At 30.2% G+C, this 24,448-nt stretch overlaps 1 protein-coding gene across 1 annotated transcript in view; it reads right to left on the bottom strand.

Annotated features, from left to right (window-relative positions):
* Window positions 1-9,457: 9,457 nt before the first annotated feature.
* LOC118204800 (voltage-dependent calcium channel subunit alpha-2/delta-1-like) overlaps window positions 9,458-24,448 on the bottom strand; it is a 154,392-nt gene continuing 139,401 nt past the window's right edge. Inside the window, exon 39 of the mRNA XM_085815242.1 lies at window positions 9,458-22,065. The gene's annotated coding sequence lies outside the window, so the exon portion shown is untranslated. The remainder of the gene's footprint in view (window positions 22,066-24,448) is intronic.

Below are 24,448 nucleotides of genomic sequence, written 5' to 3'. Positions count from 1 at the left end.
GTGGTGTGTTTAATCTATTTTTTTCGCTCCATTTGTGTACGTATCCTCAGCTTTGTATCTACAGAATATTTTTTTCTCATACCTATGTTACTATATTATAATATATATATATATATATATATATATTAATTTGATGATATATTATGTTGCTTCAGGCGAGGTCGCCTGTCCGGTCATGATGGCCGAATGTGGGAAATGTTATGTCATGATATTCCCTAATACCCTACTGTGTGACGTATGCATTGCGTCAGCAGGTGTTTCCCGCCTTCGGGAGAAGACGAGGACTAGCGGTGAGCTGAGCAGACGTCGCTTGAATATTATTTCATTAATTGTAATCCTAATGTGATCTATGTTTGTGAATAGTAATAAATGTGTGTTATCAACTATGGTCGTTGCCTTTCCCCCATATATATATATATATATATATTATATATATATATACACACGCATATAGAGAGAAATTTTGTAAAGTTTGAGACACAAATTTATATTCCTTCTGGAACATTACGGAAATAATACTTGAAAGAGAAATTTTAAATATAGCACCACTAGAGCAAATTCACATTGCAGAATAAAAATGTTGTTCATTCAAAGAACGCACTTCGTAACTCCCAACAGAATGTAAAAAAACGTCAGAAATGTGACATCACTCCTATGGGAGGAGTTAATGGTGACCCTCATCTGGATTGTCATTGGCCAAACTCAAGCCGTTGTCCTAGCAGTGTACATTTTGCTTATATGCGAACGGGGTGCAAGATTTGTACCAATACGCACATGAGGATATGAAAAACAAAGAGGAACTATTATGTTAGCAGTTACTACCGAAGGCAAAAAAACTTCCGTGGTAAGTGCTTTTTAAGCGGAAAACAATGCCGAAAGAAAAACTTTTTTTGCCCAATGGCAGATAGTAAACAATTACAAGTGTAACCCAGTCCATTAATCTATACAAGGTCGAATTTGGTGGTCTCTTTATTATGTAGGCATCTGATAGGTGGGCCACCATCACCTTTCCTATGAAGGGACGGACAGTTACAACCATGCCTTATCCGGGATTCGAGCCCAGGCCCTTCGGCATCGCAGTCATCTTCCCTGACTACCATACCGACTAGGCGGCCCGAAAGAAAAACTGCCAACAGGAATTGTGATCAAGTTCAAAATGAACGAGTCAAGAGTTCAAGATGGTCGAGTTCAAGAGGGGGATGGATGACGCTTTTGTTCAGCATTGGCTACACTGTGTGTAGTATAAAAAAACTGGAGCACTGTTGCAGCTAGCTTCTCTTCTCGTGTTGGACAGCTTCAGAGAGCATCTCACAAACGCAAGTGAAACAAAATCTTGAAATCTCAAGAGCTGATCTTGCTGTGATTCCAGGAGGCCTAACTTCCATTCTTCAGCCACTTGATGTTTGGGTAAACAAGCCATTTAGAATGGCATTCAAACTGAGCTACAGTGATTCTATGACTTATGGAGGAGGAGGGACCGTGGCAGCTGGACGTCTGAGAATAGTATCCATCTCGGAAGTGTGTACGTAGATTATTGCTGTGTGGAAAAGCATATCCGACGATGTGATTGTCATATCAAATGCTTTGAATGCCAATTACTTGGAATAGAAGATGATCTCTTTTAGAAGGATAACATGAATGATGAAAACGAGAAAGATGACGTGAATGAAGAAAATGAGGAAGATGTGAGTGAAGAAATGGCTGATGATGATAATTAATACGTAGAAAAAGGAACGAAAGTACTGGTACTACGTGTTTGTTGGAAATGTTTCGTGTTAAGTTTATAAAAACTGCTTAGAATTTGAATTTTAATATTTAATGCGTGTAATAATTAGTGTGTGCTGATGCAATTGGAAACAAGTTGCAAGGACGAAATCAAAGTGAGATAAACGTTTACTGATTAATTTATTTGCAGTCATATACTGAGTATTGTTCACAATGCTTTTTTTTTTTCTTTCTTGCGGTACCTTGAAATTAGAAATAATACCACTCACTGATTCTCCACTATGTGGCTGCCACTACAGTGCCTGCACAGCCAGGTTGTGCATTTTTATGCAACTGTTTGCAGCAAAGATTTCACATTCGCACACGCAGACATAACAACAAAAATTTTCATATAGTGCATCAGAACAGATTTTTTAAAAAATAATGTGTGCAAGATATTGAAAGAATCAACGTTTATTTAATTTGTGTAAAAGTAAATTTTAAAATTGCAAGTGTTAGTTAATTTGTGCCACTATATTGTGCTTCTGTGCGAACTAATACACGCCGAGTGTTGATAACGTAAACGGGATAATTTATATTATGTATGTGGATGGGAGAAAGTGAGTTTGTAAATTTTAGGTAGCTATTAAACAACTTTAAATTTGATACTTTTATTACTTATGCCATTTTCTTCCACTTAGAACTTAACTGTTTGAAATGAAATTTACAACCAAAATTACTCAGAGAAAAAGCGCGAAATTTGAACCACCCGTGTAATGTCCGCACCTGCATTTTAGTGATTTAATTTTAGTAAAAAAGTGCGGACATTACGTGAGCGTATATGGTATGTCTTCCTCGAACAGTCACACAACTCTTGAAACATGACTTCATACTGCAAATGAGGCGGAGCTTATGGCAATTATTCCACCGTCACAGTAATGCTCTTTTCAGGTATACCAATATCGGAGAAAAGAACAAGGAACTGCAACTGATATTTGATAGTCTAAGGCAAGCATCATGTTGGAGGACACAGACCTTTCACATCTTTGATAGAAGTTCTGTGGCTGTTACGAGGTACAGTGAAGTCTTAAAGCCATATTTTTGCCTTTTTGGAAAGTTAAAATTTACAGCCAGATTTTCAGATCCAAATCCCACAGTTCACATTTGGGATGCTTTTGAGGGGACACTTGCTACTTGTTTTCCCTCCTCCTGGAACATGAAAATAACATTTTTGCTGGAGTGGGACCGACTGCAACAGGGACTCATAAATTAACTCATTTCCAATATGAAATCAGATTGTAAAGTTATATGACTGTTTGAGAGGGCCATACTCCTTAATACAGGGTTCGTACACATTTCCGCACACGGAAATTAAGTACTTTTAAGGACCCTTAATGAAAAAAATTATGGACCTATGAGCAAATGGGAACTGAATAAATTCAATTAAAAATATTATCTATGCCTGAATTTCACTTTTCTAAAAATAAAATAGATCCCAAAGTAGTATGCATTATTACTAAACATGAATTAACATAATTATTAATAAGTTTGAGAATAAAATAAACTTTATGCAATTTATCAAGTACCATTAAATATTTTACACTTATAATATTTGAAAGAAGATAAGTGACACTTACGTTTTACTAACAGTCAGGTTTATGTTGAATTTTTTTATGTCTCATTTTGTCACATACCAGTCTAGAAGTTTAGTAAATAGCAGGTAGATTTGATATCAAACCACATAAGTTAAAATGAAAAGTAAGATCATAATCAGCATGATTCTTAACCCGAAAGACTGAATGTTGTCACCGCTGCTGCTTGTCTAGAGAGAGACCTGCTGATTAGAACAAAACTGAAAGGCCTGATATAGGCATGGTTGGCAAATCCTGAAAGGTACAGGCACGGGCTCTGTGTGATGCAGTTAGCGTCGTAGCTTCGTGTAGAGTTCCAGGTGTTGTAATCCAGTTAATATACATAACGGTTCCAATAACCCATTAAAGCACCAGAGGTGATAAGTTGTTTTACATTATTTTAAGTCTAACTAGACGAAAAGAATAAGTTTTACTTGAATTTTTACATTTTTGCGTTTTATCTTGTGACCACAGTGAGGCAATAACAGTTCATGAAAGGCAATAACTCGCTTTAATATGTAGCGATAATTTTTAAGGGTAAGCAGTTACTTATAAATAATTAAATCAGGTAGTTAGATAACTTTAGTCATTATGGATTTACATGGCCACTATTAAATTTTATTTTTTAACAATATTTGTTAAAAAAGCTTTATTAAAATCTAATAACATTTCACAGTTTAAAATACATGTAATTTATGACATTGAATCTTAAACGATATTAGGATAATAACACATTAAAAGGTACAAAACATTTATGTTTTGTAACATAAGCTTGTCAGGTTTTGTAGCTTTGCCAACAATAAAACTCAACAAAATATTTATCCATCATTTTAATTTGAAGAATTCCCGAACATTTTGGCAAGTTTTATACAGATTTCCTTACCTTTAAGCATCTTTTCTAACAATTAGAAATTTGTCTCAAGATGAAAACCAATGCTCTTGCTAGTTTCTGCGTGCTTTATCTCCTAACTTGTCAACCTCTCCACAATGTACCTATGACAATTTACATGATCTGGTAAAAGTTAAACAGTCTAAAACCCCCGACAGACGTGAAGCAAATTATCGTTATGGCTGAAAGTAACTACAATATCAAGCAAAGGTTTAAATAAGCCTCTTATTTAAAAAGAACTTAACATAAAGGCATGTTCTGAAGCTAACAAAATCAACTATGTAATTAAACAAGAACAGTCAAATTCAAACTAAAAATGCGGACTAGTGGTCAAAGATTATACAATTTAATTTAAATTTAATCTGGCTCAGTAACTCTATTATATGAGGAAATAGGAAATTATAGTATAGGCTGAAATCATAAAGAATTGGGTAATTTGCATAGTAATAACTGCACATATCTTTGAAGAATAATTTTCTTTATGTATTCATTTTCTTTCAACACATTTCCTTTCCATTTTAGATTTTTTGGATTTAATGGATTTCTGATATTCTAAAAAACACTAAATGCATTTAGAATGTATAAAAAAGTGACTAATTTTATTTCTTTAGTAATATAAACATTTAGAACAAATATGAAACACACACCGTAAAGGCCGATTACAGAGCTGGTGTGGCAGAAATTTTAGAATTTAGTGACACACCGAACAACAAAATCTAGAAATGGCAAAACTTGTAGAATTTAGAGCAGGCATTGGAAGCAGAAATTAGAAAGGTAATAAGCAGCAGAATTTAGGATCCACAGAGACTGCATCAGGTGGGAAAATGCCTAGTGCCTGCTCTGTGTATGATGCATTAAGACATGTTAGATGAATCTTTTAAATTGTAAGTTTTCAATTTCTTTATTAATAAAAAAATCCCTTTGTATAACGCCTGCCCATGTGATAAGATTATAAGCATTTTGGATATTTCCATGGTTGTGTCTAGTGAAAAGTAGAAAAAATAAAGGGAAGATAAACATGTTAAGAAAAAGATGTATCAGAAGTAAAACATTTAAATATTATGTTTTCATTGTTCTTCCAAATGTTCTCCAAAAAGTAAGAAATTCATCGCAAACTTTATGTAAAATACATCCATTACGTGTTGATACCAAGGAGACATTTTTCATTTTGTCACATATTTCTCGAATCTTCTAGAATCGTGTGTCTACAAATCTTGCCTTCAAATCCTTCTAAACTTTCCAAGCTGCAATGTCTAAAATCCTAAAGAAAAATTATCCTTACCAATTCTGTAGCAGCAAAAAGCCAGAAATATTTCGAAAAAAAAAAAAAAAAAAAAAAAAAAAAAGGGGGGGGGGGAGAATTTTATAGAGAAAACTGTTGCATATTCTGAGACAATTACACGAGAAAAACTCTTACTATGAAAAAAATTAAAAAGAACATATTTTTAATTAATTACGTAGCTAATTTTGCTTTTACTATGAGCTGTTTCGCTGTTTGTGCTTTATAGCATGATACCTTGTTTATTTTTCAAATTAAAAATATTGTAGTATAATAAGTTGTTAAAATGAAACTTTATAATATGACAGCAAAAAATAAAAAATATTTTATTTTAATGTTATTTTTTAAATATAATTTAAATATATCACCATCATTTTAGTGAAATTTATCAATGTTACGATGTTTAAAACAAAATCTTCAAAAAATTCTCAGATCCTGGAATTAAAAGATTTTCTATAGAAACTGAAAATCGCCAAAATGTTGTCAAATTTAGAAACGTTTAATAAAAGAATTCACATCCCCAAAAGTGAAAAGTTGTTTAAGACCTCTTTATTAGAAAAAATGAATTTCGAAATGCTTATGTTTCACTTCTTGCTTAGAAATTCAAGTATCCCCTCATTTATATTAAAAATAGAAACAAATTATAATGCATTAACCCATTCAAAAGATAATCATATATGTCAGTGATTCACCAAAACTATTCCTTCAAAATCCTATTTCACACTCAAAATGGCAGTCGTAAAAACAGACAGAAATTTCAGATGATTAAAATTAAGGACCTTTTGCTGATTTTGGCCAAAATTAAGGACTTTTAAGGACCAAAAATCGATTCCAAAAATTCTAAGGACTTTTAAGGACTGTACAAACCCTGTTAATAGTCTTATGATCTTATGCAAATGAGCCTTGCACACAATTGTACATTTATACAATGACTTTCATAGTAGCTATAGTTTTTCTATTATATCACAGGGTTGCCACTCAAACAGGAGAATGAAATTCCCTGACTTTTCCAGGTGTGTTTCAAGAAAATTCCAGTCTATCCGCGTAATGTACGTTGGTTGTGGTTGAGGTAATTTAATTATGGTATTACTTGTATTGTGTAGCAAATTCACTTAATTATTCAATAAGTCCCAGAGGACATTTATTCTTAATTATTCTTGGTATACTTTGTTTGATAATTTTGTTTAGTTTTCCACTTAAGATACTTAATAAAATTTAAGATATATATATTGGATAACAAATGTATGTTTTATTTAATTATTACTCATGATCATCACCAGTTACACATGAGGCTAATCCAGTCCTTATAAATCACAACGCAATGCTAAATAGTTAGGTTAGATTTTAGGTAAATTTAATTTGCGTGAGGTATGTTCTTAAAAGGCACCTTAACACTTGAAAACACAAATATAATTATAATAGTTGTTGTTTTCTCCACTGAAGATTGAGATTAGAATCTTCCCAATCTGGAATAAAATAAGGCTTTTTTTGCAGACATTCTGCAGCTAAACGAAAGAAAGAAATCTATTTTAATAAATTGAGGTATTTTATATTTATTTCACAGCATACATAAGGAAAAAATATGTGCATTAAATTTCGTGATGGTATGTCATCATACTGCTATAATTAATTTCAGGATTATGCCAGAGAAAATTTCCTGAAATTTGGAAATATTATTTACTAATAATAAATAAATTTAGAGGGAAGAAGCAACATTAAATTATATGAATAACATAAAAATAATTACTTAAAAATTGAATTAGAATAATCAACGATATTTTAGCGAATATAGTTATATTACATGGCTAGCCTAGATGACTGATTACTATTTTTTTATTTTACTGCAAAATGGCAAGGTATTTATTTAAAAAAAAAAAAAAAAGGTTTAAAAAGATTTTGCGGTAAAATTCTAGTATACGGTAAGGCTTTGGCACGATTTTAAAAATTGTCGCCAAGACCAAAATGACCCGTTTACTGCGCATCAAGATGTCGCCAAATCCCATTATTATTCTAACCAAAGAACGTCTATGTAAAGAAGAAAAGGTTCCATACAAGTAAAATGCTATTACGCCGCTAGAATGCGGAGGGAAAATTTGCCAAGGGATTTGGCGACGGAACCTGGCGGCCAGAATTTCCCTCTCCGCGATGTGTACAGGAAATTGAGAAACACGTGTTAAGAAGAAACGCTTTTTAACAAAAAGAAAACTACGAAAATCCGTTTTTAAATTATTGCGAAAACGTTTCTTCTTGGATTTTTCGCAATAATTTTAAAAACGGATTTTAGTAGTTTTTTTTTTTTTTTTCCCCTGAAAATAACTAATCCATGAATTAATTTACTTGCGCCAAAAAATATTTTCTTTTCCTTTAGAGTTTAACGTTTAACCATTTGCGCTAATACTAAACTTCACAGTTGCGGTGCCGTGTGCTACAATATAACAAGCCGTAAAGTGTCTCATTTGCGCCGCTCCGCATCTGCGAATGCAATCCAGAGCTGTAACTCGAGAAATAAACAATCTCGTTGTTAGGCGACGTTTGCACCACGTTATTTTCATTTTTGCGATAAATGCTTATCGACGTGGTGTTCACGTCGCTCGCGGTTTGAGACAAAAGCATCTCGACGTGCGTGGCACGTCTTTTTTGCGCAAGTGGTTAAAGAAATTTTAAACGATATTCATTTTATGAACTCTTGATAACGTGACCTTCGAACTTCGACACCGGTTTCGAGCTTTGGCGACAGATATATCAGACATGCACAGCTGTTTTCCCTCTATGATGGAACGGAGCCACAGCCACGTCTGTTGCAGAGAGGTTTTCCTTCTTTACAATACATATTCTTTGATTCTAACCTCCATGGTACCGTATACTAGGATTAAACCCATTTTGTTTTATATGAGAACAGGTACTTTCTTTAGTTCATGCACTGCACATGCGATTCTCGAGAATAATGGAAACCAAAAGTTGCGGGAAATTTGCTTTGCCTTCCTAAAAGACAATCAAATTGGAGCTGCGAAAATTGGCTCTATGCCAGCTACCCGAATGACACTCACGTGATACATAATTCGCCAAAAAAGTTACCTCTTCCGACGTCGGCGCAAAAATCGCTTTTTTTGGCGGGATCGTTGTATGAACTTCCCTGACTTTTCCAGATTTTGACAAAAATACTTAAATTCCCTGACTTTTCCCTGAATATTTTGGTCAATTTTCGAATTCCCTGACTTTTCCCGGTTCTCCAGGTAGCGTGGCAACCCTGATATCAGTCTATGTGATACCAAATATTCATTAAAATTTATCCATCAGTTCTGGAGATAATCAACAAAATATAAAAATTCTCTAAATTTTGAACACCAGTTCTTATACGGATTCCAGCTCAGAGGCTGCCTGAGAATGCTCAGACATCGGCAGATTTTTTGCATGTAAAACGTGATTAGTTTTGTTTTAAATTTAATCCTAACTGTACATTCTTTCTGACTTTTCAATTTCCTTGGAACATGTACTAATATAAAGGCATGGAAACTTAGTATCACAGATGCTCATTTGCTTTAGAAAAATAGCTAGAGTTCATTTAGTTTTACACTACATAATTTGTTTACTTAAGTACATTGAATAACAGAAGGAAATTCCTTCTTTCATGTATTTTGTTTACAAGGATAATGTTTCTAGAATAAGTGGAGAAAATTGTGAATATGGAGAAAATTGTGAATTCCCATTTTTCTGGCACACAATATTATCAAATACATTTTTTCTAGCTATCCTACTTTGATATTTAAAGGAATGAACTATGTATGTGGACATTTCATGATTTGACTATGTTTATTTGTCTTATTATAGAAGAAACTTCATATTTTAAAATGCATAATCAAATTTCCAACTATAATAATGCAATCATCCCATATATGTTTAATTTTCTGTGAATGCATAGTTATACAGTATTTGGTTTTAAAAAAATTACATAAATTTGAAATAATTTCTCTGATTTATTTCAATAAATTTTTCACTTCAGAAATTTCTATACAGTGAATTTAAATCTGCACACAGCTATCTATACACAATAGAATGGGAATTGTGATATTTTTCCCAATGCTTTTATGTACAGTGATGATACTATTGAAATATGAAGGTGAAATGAAAAAAGTAGAAAACCTCTTTACTGGAATTATGCTAATTTGATGCATACCATTCAAGATTACATTTAAAGTCGACTGTAAGCTCTAAATCACTTCAATAATTGGTCCAACCTTCAATTTATTTACCACATAATGGACAAATATAAGGTATAAAAATGGTTCTCCACTTTATTCACATTTATCAAAAAGCAGAAAATAAATATTTAGCTTTGCATCTAGAAAGTAAATGTTCACAATAAATAACATCAAAAGATAAAAATGATAATTATTAATTAAAAATCAAGCTACTTAAACATCTATCAACTAAAAAGGTTTAAAAAATCAATAGCAGGGCACCCGTAAATCAAGGTTGAAATACATAATAATTATTTTTTAGACAAATGCATAATTTTTACAGAATTTATTAAAACTAGCAGTTTAATTATAAGAACATGCTTCAGTTTTCCAGTGGCTTAATTTACCTACTTAAACAAGCAATATCTTGTAGCTAAAAGATAAGACTTGCAGAACATTTGTAATAAATAATTTGCCTTGACTACATTATTTTAGCATAAAATACTACTGAAATGGATACCTTTATATCCATCACCATGCATACAATTAATGAACTGTAAAACCCTGTATCAAAGTATACAAAAAAATAGAAAAACTTATCTCACACAGTTTTATGCACATTTGAGCTTCCATCATTTGCATCATGAATATGAAAAGACATCTATTTATATACTATATTATAAGAGCAATATTAATTTTAGGAATAACTTTGTTTCAGCATTTGTGCTATCTACTGAGTGACTTCTGTGCTTTAAACTATAAAAATTGTATATATATATATATATATATATATTGTAGTGTATATCCTAATATGCAAGCATTTCATATCGAACACAGTTTTAAGAGTCTATACACACTTAATATTTTACATAATAGATTTAGCATCAATTTGCAAATTTACTTACTTTGAAATTTAAACATTGTAAGATTGATGCCTTAAATTTTCATTAAGTCTTATTTTGAATCTTTTATATAAAATTTATACATATTCAAGCTAATTTTAGACATTCTAATATTTAATTTGAAAAATACATTTAATACATATTGTATAACTTTAGGCACAATTGAATTTTTAGATCATAAAATTTGCTTAAAATATTTTTCAGCTTGAATTTACAATAAAATATTTCCATTTTCAGCAATATTACCCCCCCCCAACAATCAGTAATAATCCTATAAATAAAAAGAGATTGTCCTGTGCACAGACAAAATGGTAACATTAGGAAAAAGGCACATTACAACAATAAATATTTTTTTTTTTTTTTTTTTTTTTGTTTTTGTTTTTGTTTTGAATAAAATAAATAAAATATGACAAATATTTTAACATACATTTAAATTCAAATATTTGAGTAATTGCGAAATTAATAATAATAAAACAGAATTTATGTGAACTTAGATTTACTTAATATATGTCATATGCTTAAATTCATACATATTAATTTTACAAGCAAAATGCATATATACATAAAATGTATAAAAATAATCAAAAAATTATTTTTATGCATTATATTAACTCTCTAAGTAGCAGCAATTTTTGTAACCACTTGTAATATTTTACATTTAATATCTATTTGTTTGTATTTATTCATGGTTACTTTCATAACCTACACTTTTCAAATATCATTTCTAGATCATCAGAGAAACAAGCAAAAAGATTATCTTAAAGAACAAAATAACACAGAAGGAAAAGATAATGTATTTGAATGATAAAAGATATACGACTCTATAACTTACAGAGTTAATTTTATCAATATATTTAAAAAATTCACATCTGTGAAATTTTTCAAAGAGTGCAATACATTTAAATACATTAAAAATATGAAGCACAATTTAAATAAAATAATAAAAGTATAATAATATGTAATTTTTAAAATGATAATATAAAATATTTGTAGTAAATATGCAAATAAAGAGAAAGAAAATGCTGCCCATCTCATATAAAGCACAATCAATTGCAGTTAATGAGGCACAAATGGACAGTTATACTTTAGCCTAACTAAGCAGTTTTCTAATTATTCAGAATTTGACTTTAAAAAGGGTGAAAATAAAATTTTTACAAAGTTATACACATGAATATATATATAAATATCTCCTCAAATGAGCAAAATAAACTTTGTCATTTTATCCACTGGGATTTGCTTTTATGATTTATTATAATTAAATGCCTTCTTCAATAAAGCAAAAGCTCAATTAATAATCATCAACTGTCTATAATTTTAATTTAGGCAGCACTGTAAGCGTTCTAAAAAGAGTAGAGGTACAAATTACACCAATTGAAGAAAATGCTTAAATATTATAAAAAAACAACTGCACAGTTGTATATAATATGATAATTTCTGCAAGAAAAACAGTGATTATAACAACTTCTCTTTGATATCTTTTTTAAAAAGGACTTTTTTGGGGGGCGGCCATTAAATGTCTGGTACCAAAGCTACATAATAAATGGAAAAATGGACATAATAAATGGAAAAGCTAATTTAATTTTGATTTGCTCTAAGTTAAAAGCATATTTACTACAAAGTGCAATGTACTATTAGAGAAGATTAAACTGTACATATAAAATTGTGTTCAAAAGAGCTTAAATTTAAAGCAGAGAAAGATAAAAAACTAAAAGATTTTTGATGCATTTAATATATAACAAGAATATTAAAATCTTTTGTTTTAATTCCAATTTAAATTTATAAAAATAATTAGATTTGATTTTCTGATTTCTTTTTCTCAGACCTAAGCAGATTATTTAAATTCATATAGATCAGCACAAAAGGTATTTGGAAGCCATGCATATGCTAAGTTTGAATTTCAGTGTTTCAACCACTTAACTAAATGGATGCAAACCAGCCAACAGCAAATTCCTTTTGTAAGATAAATTACATCAAAGTAAGATTATACATTGCCAAAGAATTCAGAAATAAGTCAAATTAAGTTTTAAGGGGAATCTTTTAAAAGATTAATAACTTCTTAACTAACAGGTAACAAAAAAACTGGTTAAATGTTATTCTAATCTAAGATGCTTAATTATTAAATAAAAAAGGGGGGATTTAAAAAAAGAAAAATTCTTGAATGTTAAATAATTATTTTCTAATTTCTAAACCATAATAGAAAAATAAAAACAATATTTATTAGTTTAAATAATTATTAAAATTTATTAGTTAAAATTTTGTTTTGAAAACTATCATAGCAGAATTGGGCCCAAAAATCTATGCTACTCTACAGAAATTAAACAGGGATATTCAGCACACTGATCAATTAATCACTTATTAATTAAAGATAATTAAATAAAGTAGTGCATCTCAGCTAAAAAAAAAACTAAGAACATGAAAAATAATCATTTAAACACGAAAACAGAATATACTACTTGGCTGATTTGAATATGTATGAATCATTGAGCAATTCGTAGAAAGCACTTTTGAAACAGGAATGTCGTATGCTATAAATATAATGATGAAGTTTGATGAAAAGCAATGATAAGAAATACGCTGTGAACTTTTAAACACTAATTTCTGATCAGCTGATGAAGATAAACAAATTGTTAACTATCAGCTATACAATTTGCACTTGTTAAGAATACTATAGTAATTTCCTAAAAAATTGCATAAATTTAAATATTACTTGATTGAAATATACATGTTCTGACAATTCCATAGCTTTGTTTCTGGTGACATGCTTTCCAAAATCCACAACACAATATAAACTTTCACACTTTTCATTTGAGCAATAATATAAAATTCAAGACATACATATCATTTCATGTACTACTTAAGTTTATTTTCATGCAGTTTTACATAAAACAAATTTAAGAAAAATTATTTAATTATTTCACTAAAATTTTCTTTATAAAAAGACGAGCAAAAGTAAAATTAATTTCTTACTTTTCATTATAAAAGGTAATTTTAAAACAATATGGTATTCTTTAATTTTTCATCATTGCAGAAAGTTATTTAACAGATAGCTTAATCTTACATATAGCTAAACATTTTGACTAAATAACACATTTTATATAAGTTTAATTTTAAAGATTTATAATATAGTATAATAACAATAAAAATTAATTTATATAACAATTCAAACAGGAGATTTAATATTTCAGATAATTTTCAAGTAAAGCAAATATGATAATATTGCCCTTTAAAAAATATAAACATAATTATTTGCTATTTGATGTTTACTTAAATAAATTTTCACAAAAATCTGACATTACTAAACTTAAGATAAATAATTTACATGCAGAACAAACACATTACTATGACATTTGAGGTGTTGTAACAAACAGGAATAGCACAGACGACAGATATTTTGGAGTTTTTCATTAAACATAAGATATTCAATAAAAAATCTATCATTTATTAACATATACAATACCATGAATATTTTCATAAACAGTACTATTTTAAGATTCCAAGCTGTGTAGAACATGCAATAACATCATGCATTCATCATATAACTTGCAACATTTAACAACATGGCACAACATCATGACACAATTCTGCTGGGCTGGAAATATATTATTAAAAACTATCCAGGATTATTATTTACAACAATTTGCCACTTCAGAAAAACTATCCAGAATTCATCACTTACAACTTCAGAAAGTAAAATACAGTCAAAAGTCGTTAATGTGGATTCGTCGGGACTTTGGTGATTCCGGATTATTGATTTTTCTGGATTATAGATCATCAGTTTAAATCTGGTAAGATGGCATGCAGAAATTATAAAATTAAAAATATCAAACCATAATTTATGAAATAAAGAACAAATATGATCTAAAGGGTATCAAAATTTACAAAAAAAAAAAAAAAAAAAAAAAAAAAAGCATAATATTTATTTGTTAAACATTTCTTTCAATGCAAGTTGTTTAAGTTGCTTCGTTTTATGTGATAATACTTTCTCTTTAATTCTATAAACACACATAATTTCTTGTTCAGTTACAAAGTTCTGCTGTTCAAGTCCTATAATTGCTGTGTCGAGAATACCGACTAATTTATCAATCGAGATTTTTTCGTTTTCAATAACCTCTGTGTCACTTTCTTCACTATCGGAAGCGAATTATAATGACGAGGAATATGATTTAAATCATATCAAAGACGGAGTACATTGAAATGAAATACTACATTTAGTAAGGAATTATAAGAAAAATAAAATAAAACATCTGCCCTGAAGATAAGGATAGTGCTGACAGATCAACTTCCAATTCATTGCGTTTCCCCACCCACCCCCGCCGCAGAGCAGCGTGAAGTTGATAAACAGATTTCGAAATGGTTAGAGAAACAAAGGATATGCCTTTATCCATTTTTTGCAGCAATTCCACTTTTTGTTTGATGGACATCGAAACATACTTTCGCTTTGTAGATCCTTTGGGAGCTCCAGCATCGGAAATTCTATTTGACATAATCGAAAGTTCAAGCTTACTTTTATAAAATTGCTCTAACAGTCTGCAAAAAATAATAAGCCGGATCCAATTCGAAGATTAAGGTACAACGCAATCAGCAACATTAACTGAAATAAATAATTAGATAATTTTAGCTTATACCGTCCGTTATACATTAAACGCTCAAGCATAAACGTATTATGCGCACATGCACATGCGCAGCCGTAAAAGTCTTACGTGCATGCGCATACGCCTATGCGCATGCGTCAAAGCGACGCAGAAGCATGCGCAGAAAGTTTGTAGCTTTGAGGTCCAGATTATGGGTGTCCGAATTAACGACTTTTGACTGTATATATTAAACTAACAAATTAAATAAGCAGAGATGTATTGATTTTAAATTTCAAATACATTAAAAGACATTTCCTTTTAGTTGAACTTTTGAATTATTTCCTTACAATCAGTTACTGATTTTATTCCTTAAAATCAGTTAAGTTCGCAAAAATTTACACTCTGTAATTGTCTTCATTAAAAAAATAATTAAATTCACAGAGGAGGTCAACGTGTATTACATTTTAAATAATTTTAATTACTGAAAGCAAATTGAAAAGAGAAACAAGCTAGTTTTAGTTCAAGCCTTTAATATGACAAATAAAAAGTAAGCATGATAAATCATAAAAATATAAGAAAAAAGATCAGATAAAGAGTTTAAATACAGTATCTTCTGGTTATCAGATAAATTAACCATGGGGAAATGAAACTTTTTTTTAAATGCATAAACTATTAAATGTATAAAATGGCTAGGTGACACATCTGATCATCCATTTCCTTGTAGGGTGTGTCTAGATCTATTTGCAAAACTAACATATATGTATTATCAAATACCAGTAGTAGGACTTTTCTCCCATATCTCCATTAAAAATGTTCTATAGATGCCGTCTAAATTTTGCATATGCTCCACAGCTGGCGCACAAAATGATGCATATGATTGTGTTTATTTCCATTTGTTTCACATATTTCTTCTCAGTTCCTCACTTGATAAACAAAAAATCAAGATCTCACTCTAAGGTATAAATAATGCCACTGACTGCAATGCTGGGATTGACATGTTCATTTTACATTTGGCACCATGTCTAAACTGTCCATCACAACAGAAGTTAAAAAATTCAAGTTATTAACCATAGAACAGCACTTTATTTATTTATTTTTTGCACCACACAGACAATGCAGAAAACACGACAAGTTTACTTATCAGTGTTTTAATTTTCTGCAAAAAATCTTAAAAGCATCCATTTTACAAGAATATGCCCCTTCTAGGATATAGAAGCTCACAGCATTTAATACGAATGCAATGACATGTAGTAGCTATTCAAGCAAAAGAGGAAGAAGAAATGTAAAAAGTAACATGCAAACAGTCAATGCAATAATTTTTTTTCAAACATATAGTTTCTGAACAGGAAAATTAAGAAGAATATGAAAGCATTATCACACAAAATTAAATATTTATACAAATTGAACAGTCTTCTAAAACTATATGTTTATTTTAAGCTAGTTCAACACTAAAGCTCTTTTTAAGTTACTTTTTCAATAAATATCAGTAATGAAATTTTATCTTAATTACTTTCAAATCAAAATATATAATGACATGAAATTTTCATAATTAACTAAACTAAAAATCAATGAGCACAAATTTCAAATATTAAATAACATTAATTTAGTTATTAAATTAATTCATCATAAATATGGATATTTTTACATTGCTGGAACAGTTTCATATAAATACAATGTAATAACAGACAAATATCAATTATAATTTGAATAATAAGAGGCGAGCAGTAACATTTTCAGGAAATAATAAAGGAAATCTAAAAACGTATAAATGATAAAAGTACTATTTTCAATCCAGATAACTGAACAATATCAAATTAATTTAATTCCAGATTTAGGTGATCATTCATAGCACTGGAAATGCTAAGCTAATCATAATTGGCAACAAGTTAAGCTAAAATGTACTATTAAAAGTTTGGATTCCACTGAAATTAAAAAAAGAATTATACAAATGTAAAGTCCAACTAAATTAAAGTATACTTTTTTAAGATTCCTTACACAAAGTTGTTTTAACTACAAATCATTGATCAAGGCATACAATATAAGAAAGCTTTCCATATAAAAATCTCATGACAAAAAGGCTACAGTTACAGTCGCAGCAAGTTTCAACTGTAACTTGCAAAGAGCAAAGCACATCCACTAGTGATGACATGATTTACGTTTAGAGTGCAAAGTGGAAGGCTTCAAATGGAATCAGTTTGGACAACTGCCTCTAAGTGCAACTGATTATACAAAAAGCATTATATAATATGCACAATAACACAGAATTTCCTAAATTTTAAAGGGTGCAAAACTAGTGCTCTTACTTATATATAACATGCCATTAATGTTAAATTCAAGAAATATGAAAAAAAAAATGTATTTTTATTAATACATTTTCTCTCCATATCGGAATTTTCTGTAATTACTTACCCTCTAATAAATGGCGAGTAATAAAGGCTGGGTTTATATAAGGAACAAATATTTAAACCTAAAAATGAATCTAAATGTTTGAGGATATTGTATCGGAAATAATAACAATTAGAAGCTGGGCACAATAACTTTTATCATACATTTTTACCTAAAATATATTTATTATAATATAGTATGGAGGGGGAACCACAAATCAATACATTCTTTACTTAATGCTTAAAACAAATAACAATACATTCCTTCTATACTATCAATACAGTCATTGCTTTTAAAAAAAAATGTTAACGTTTTGTAGAAATGAATGCATAAAAGAAAAAAATATTGCTGCTAAAATACAAATAAATATTTAATCAATAATTCATTAAATTTGTGTACGTAACCATATCAACCAACTTCAAGATTGATATGGGGAGAGAAGTAAAGGGCTAACTTGACTTCTAAATTGTACTTTTATGTACTCCAAAATAAAGAATTTTCAATAAAATTTGCTTAGAGTGTGTAAGTAGGGTGAAAGGCAAAAAATTATTGAAAAAACTATATTTTAACTATATTTTTGTATAATCATATTTTAAACTTTTCTCCTACAACATAAAGCTAATTTCTATAATTCGCTGCAAGTTTAAATTTTGCAGGTTTGTTAGGAAAACAAACAGTGGACTTAAAAAAGACAAAAAATGATTTAACTGTATTTAAAACAAAAAAGCATACCCTTTCAAAAACAGTATTCAAGAAAAAATATATATATCAAGTATCAACATGAAAAGCTGATTTCTTTTCATTGGATTACCTCAGTGCTCATGATTATTATATACTGAATAAATAAACAAAACTTTTATATTTATCTGTCAGTCTTCAATTAGTCTTACACTTCAAAACAGCAGATTCCTTAATGATATAACAAAAAGGTATCAATCACTAAATATATCATCTTCAACTATGTTATATTAAAAGCAAAATAATTTCTTTGTATATAAATTAGTAAAATTCTTCAGCACTTATTCTCAAGATATTAGTCTCAAGAAAAGTTAGGTAAAAAATTAGGTGGAAGGGGAAGACAAAATATATCATATTTAAAATAGGCAAGGACGGATGCACTATATGCCCTGACTACTTCTTTCCTTTAAGGCTTGAAGAGAAAAGTGCAAAAGCCAATACACAGCTTATTCACTACCATCACCACTAAGAAAATAAGTGATATGATTATAACACCTGAGAAAGAAAAACCCTCATTGGTCTGTAGAAAGAATGAGCAGCAAGAAAAAATTCTATATAATCAAGAAATTTATCATATGTATTCAAAATCACAATAAAGAGTTTCAGTTCATGAACTCAGTACTAAATTAATGGGATTTTCTCTGGGCAAAACTGAATAAGAACAGGGAAAATATCCCCAAAATAATCTGCAATAAACATACTGAATACAAAATATATAAAGCTGAAGAATAGAAAGCAGGAAAAACTAACACATTAAAAAATGTCAGATGTTACTATTTTTTAAAATTACCATACACGGTTTTAAAATTTTACAAAAATGTGCTATGAAATAAAAATTAAAAAAACATGTAATAAAAGATAAAACTTTCCAGCTTTCATACAAAGATATATTAACTCAATACATGTCGCTTTTCCCATCTGTCTTTACTCGAAAACAAGAAAAATGTTTCCTACTGAAACTCATTTAATACTGCATGTGAAAGAACAACAAAACTAATAGGATCATGTATTTTAAGAAAAGCAACAATTAAAATGGAGAGGAAAAAAAGTTTTGTTTTATTCAAAATATTGCATCTTTTAAACAGTACTTTTTCTTGTATTTTCAAAAGGCAGAAGCACACTTTTTAAACATTTTCAACAATCTACACTTATATTTATTTATACATACTAAATCTTAATTACAGTTATCAATTATATGCTCATCTGTCTATTATTATATACATACAGGGGTGGTAAATTAAGTAGCGGCAACTTAAACTTGAAACTCGCAGAAGGGCGGGCATGCACAAATAGGATATGGGAGTGGTGAGGTGGCGCTGTTGTCGATGTGTAAAGTGCAAAAAAATAGTCAATCTGCTTGCTGGGTAGTTGCTGTATGGCGTTAAAATGAGGAGTTTCGTTTCCATAGCTCTAAAGCATGTGTTCAAAAGGTGATCAGCAGTCATGGCTTAAAATTGAGGTTGCCCGTGGCAAAAATGCAACAGAATGCTATCAAGGATTAGTGGAAGCCTGTGGCACAAATGCTTTACCGTATAGAACAGTAGCACGATGGGTTCAAGCATTTCGTTCGGGTCGGAATGAGACTTCAGATTTGCAACACACAGGTCGGCCCTCCATTCCTCAAGAGCAGATTGACATCCTGAGCCGTCTCCTTACCTTAGACCACCAACGGACTGTCCGAAAATTATCCTTAGAGGTTGGTCTGAGTCTGTGGCACATAATGAAGAAATCTCTCAACATGAGGAAAATTGCTTCTCGCTGGGTTCCACATCGAATAAACCGAAGTACAGAAATCTCTCAACATGAGGAAAATTGCTTCTCGCTGGGATCCACATCGAATAAACCAAAGTACAGAAATGGCACTGGTATGCACTGGTTGGCACCCACTTGGAGAGATACGGCAATGAAGGAAACGCATTTCTGCAGCGCATTGTCACCATTGATGAGCCATGGGCACGAGATTATGAGCCTGAATTAAAGCGTCAATCAAATAAATGGCATCACCAAGGTTCGTCACATCCACAGAAATTTCGACAGGAACACAGTCGGGTGAAGGTTATGCTGATTATGGCATACGATTGGGACGGTGTGATTCTTACACATGCTGTACCTGAAGGACAAAGCGTCAACACAGATTACTCTTGCTGATTTCTACAGCATCATCTGCATCCAGCTATGAGGTGCAAATGTCCATGTTAATTGCACAACAATCTCCTTATCGCATTGCATGACAACGCTCGTTGCCATGTCGCAATGTCACTCTCCTTTTGTGACAGTGGAAGTGGGAAATCCTAGAACACCCTCCCTACTCACCCGACACGAGTCCTTGTGATTTCGATCTGTTTCTGAAGTTGAAGGAACCCCTCTGAGACAAGTCCCCGATTTCATCTGTACTCCACGCAGTACGGCGCTCAGTCGCTCACATCAACAATCAACACCTTGCCACTGGTCTACAATGGCTTCCCGAAATTTGGCAAAAGGTTATAAGCTTTGTTGGTGATAGAAGGAATATAATGCAATTGTACTTGTAAGTTCATTAAAAATTGATTTATACCTATGTTGCCTTACTTAATTTACAGCCCTCGTATATCCAGCATACTTAGAATAACAGGAAGATTTAATAATACAGTTTTGTGGAAATTATTATGGATTTCTAAAACTCTTGTCACCAAAGTCTATGCTGTTACAATTAAGAGTGATTTATTATACTCAACAACATTTAATGACACTTTAATATTACATGATTTAATGATCCAAAAGATTTATGATGAATTACATTTTAACTAATATTAGTATATTCCAATATCTAGTACTTTTCAATTCTTTGGGGCATTCTTTTGATAAAGAATTTGTGGTGCATCTGTAGATGATTATTATAATCTCCTATTCTCTGGGTTTTTAAAATTACTTGATCTAGTTTTGTTATTTCTTCACAGATTTTATTTTTGAAATATTCCATATTCTTTCACTGTGATTTATATCTCCAGGCTAAACCCTTGGAAGTAAAATAATTTTTCAGGATCCTTAATATATGGCAGAGGGCATTATTGCTTTGTTGAAAAATTGCACTTCCTTGAAGAAGTCATATATTAAACTGTGAAAATAGATGTTTCTCCAAGATAACCTTGTAGTGAGTTTACATTCCTTTTAATTATTTCAATGTATCTGATATCATGAACAAATGCAGCAGCAAATCATGAAAGATGGAGACTGGTTAAAATGCAACCTTCCTTGCTTTTCATTGCCTCGTACAAATATCAATACATTTAATTCTGCCATTAAGTATTTACACTGAAGTATCATTAGGAGGAATCCCTATCAACAAATAAATATCAAGAATAATGGAAGATATATTTCCCGATCATGAAGCAATAAAGTAAATGTCTTTAAAAGATTACAAAATTAGTATAATGAATGTGAGTAAAAAAATATTAAATTCTGAATAAATACCTTGCTCCAATCTTGAGAAATCCATATAGCATAAGCCTGGGGCCCAATAAATCCTTTTTTTTAGTTTTTTAAATAGCAGTGTCAACTTAGGCCTGTGGCCTATGAAATTTTAATTCAGCATTCACAGGGCATTTTCTCACAATATTGAGTGATATGTTGAGTGATGCACCATGATCTTTCCACATTCATTTTAACTGTGTGAATAATAATCTCGATTTTTACAACTCATTCTTATATGTTTGCTGTCCAGACTTTCTTCATCATTTTCATACCCATATTTGCCTAAATGTTTTTTGGTTACAAATTTTCATTTTTTCCTATCTTTTTTCCAATGTTACCTATAATTTTAAATAAAACTTTAAGTTTTTTTAGCAATACCTTTTGTTTCAGATCATTATTTTTTTGTCATATCTCAATTTATCCTCTTAATATCTTATTTAAATCTTTTTGTTTATTGATTTGAGTTTCCAATAAATTTAGTAAAATAACAATACAAAAATAAAAAAGCTAGACATTTACACAAATATATAATATATATATATATATATATATATATATATATATATATAAATCTGATGTGTACACCCCATGACTTCCTTGTACAGAATATTAAATTACACATATTTTTTCTTGCATTTCATTTAAACTTGTTGGGTTGAATTAAATCTACATCATTGATAGTGCATAAACCACAATAGAATAAATGCACTCTTGAAAATTCACTATATTTGTTTACCATAGCGACACTCTGGCGCTAGGTTTGCTTAACAGCGTTATATTTCGTTCATATTATAACTCAGAAAGCACAAAATTTATATCATTTGAAGAATTATCTAATCGTTGCCACATGTTCTATTCAAATACTCTAATATATCTAGAACAATGTCTAAAAGAAATTAAGCCAACAAAACAAAAAGAAACAGTTTTTCACAGACAATTCAGTATTTCTCATTCAACTAATTCAGTTCTCACTTCGCGACAAGGCAAAAATAGATAAAAACTCAAAATATCTGCATTAAGAATTACAAAGTAAATCTTAAACACTTATTTCCTCGAAAAATTCCAGAAAGGATTAAGCATGACTTAATTTGCAATAATAAATGAAGGCGTTATCTTTGCTGTTGAGAAGCTTAGTCTCTCTGGATTGGCAACAAATCTACTATTCTGCTGTTTCAAATGTAAACAAATTTGTCCGCCATGTTATTTAAAAGGCTTAACCACATTTGAATAGCTATTAAATTGTTGATAATTGAACAAATACTGCTTGCAGATTTACCAAAGGCATACAAACCTTAACCGGAAGATGAGAACAATATAATTCAATCAATTTTAAAGCAAAAAAATGCACAATTTATAAACATATAAGAGTAAAGAAACTGAGATCACTGAGCTAGGTAACAGAGTGGCTATATATATAAATATATTTATATACGTTTGGTGCGGCTGATTGCAACCAAAATACGAGGTGCACATCTACAAGTTATAGCAGTCCTATATGTAAAATTTTAACGTTCTGAAGCTACTTGTTTTTGAGTTATGCGAGATACGTACGTAAAGATGCCACGAAAAATTCTCTTCAGAATTCATTTTAAAGCAGTTTTATAATTTTTTTGGAGGAAAAGAGTGTTTTATTCTATCTTTACGTACATATGTCATGCAAAAACATCGTTAAATTGCATTCGATAGCGGTCAAAATGGATATTTTCGTTGAAATATGCTGCCTGAAACTTTTCGCGATTACAATACTTCCTTTTTATTTCATACAAGGAAGTAAATAAAACAACAAATTGAAATGAATGGATAAAATTTAACAAATCTAAAAATTACTACCAGTGAAATAATGAAATACGTTTAATTATTAAAATAAAGTCAACCATTCTGACAAGAAAAAAAATATGCATAGAATTTATTTAAATGCAAGAAAGTAGAAACCTTTTTAATTTCTATTTGTTTTTTAAAAAAAATTCTTTACAAATTTGTTTGCTGAAACAAATTGCTGATAAGGTAACTTTTGTAAATTATCTAGATCATGATAAAAAAAAAAAAATCAATACTTTGCATAAGATTAAAGATGTTAAGATAAAATTTATGTTATCCACATGGCATAAAATCCTATATCTTTTGAGATAGTTTTCAAAAAGAAGACAAATAGACTGGAAAATGTTCAAAGAGAAGAGATTTGTTCTTAGTGTTTATTGAATATTTTTCTAATTTATCTCCTCACAATATTATCTCAAATTTTGCCCACAAGAGTATATTCTGAAAATTTTAATGGTACTATTTATAATTAATTAAAAAAATACAGCTTATCAACACTGAAGATGTTATACAATAATATTATTTTGTTAATTCAAGGATTCTGATGAAAATGCAGGATATTTTTTCTTATGTCTTCAGAGAAAAGGTATTTTTAAATTTGTTCGAATTTTTTATTTGGTTTTAAATTGTACTTTCATGATTCATGATATTTTATAATATTCCTTAATAAATTCATTCATTTCATTATATTGCAACATTGTACAGCAAGATACAGCTCCCAAACTGTCTGTAAGTGATTTTTTATTTATAAAATGATAATATGATAATATGTACACATTTTTTTTTGAGTGCAAATCCTATAAAAAATATGGCACTTCCGATTAGTTAATTTAAACGCATGCCAATTAATAAGAAAACAAATAAAACATAAGCTGGGGTTATATAAAATATGATGCAAATATG

The sequence above is a fragment of the Stegodyphus dumicola genome, chromosome 4 (assembly GCF_044657685.1).
Source record: "Stegodyphus dumicola isolate Sdum_Otavi_A_Nest chromosome 4, ASM4465768v1".
Lineage (NCBI taxonomy): Eukaryota > Metazoa > Arthropoda > Arachnida > Araneae > Eresidae > Stegodyphus > Stegodyphus dumicola.
Note: the sequence above shows the minus strand (reverse complement) of the source record. Positions and strands in the feature narration are given on the sequence as shown.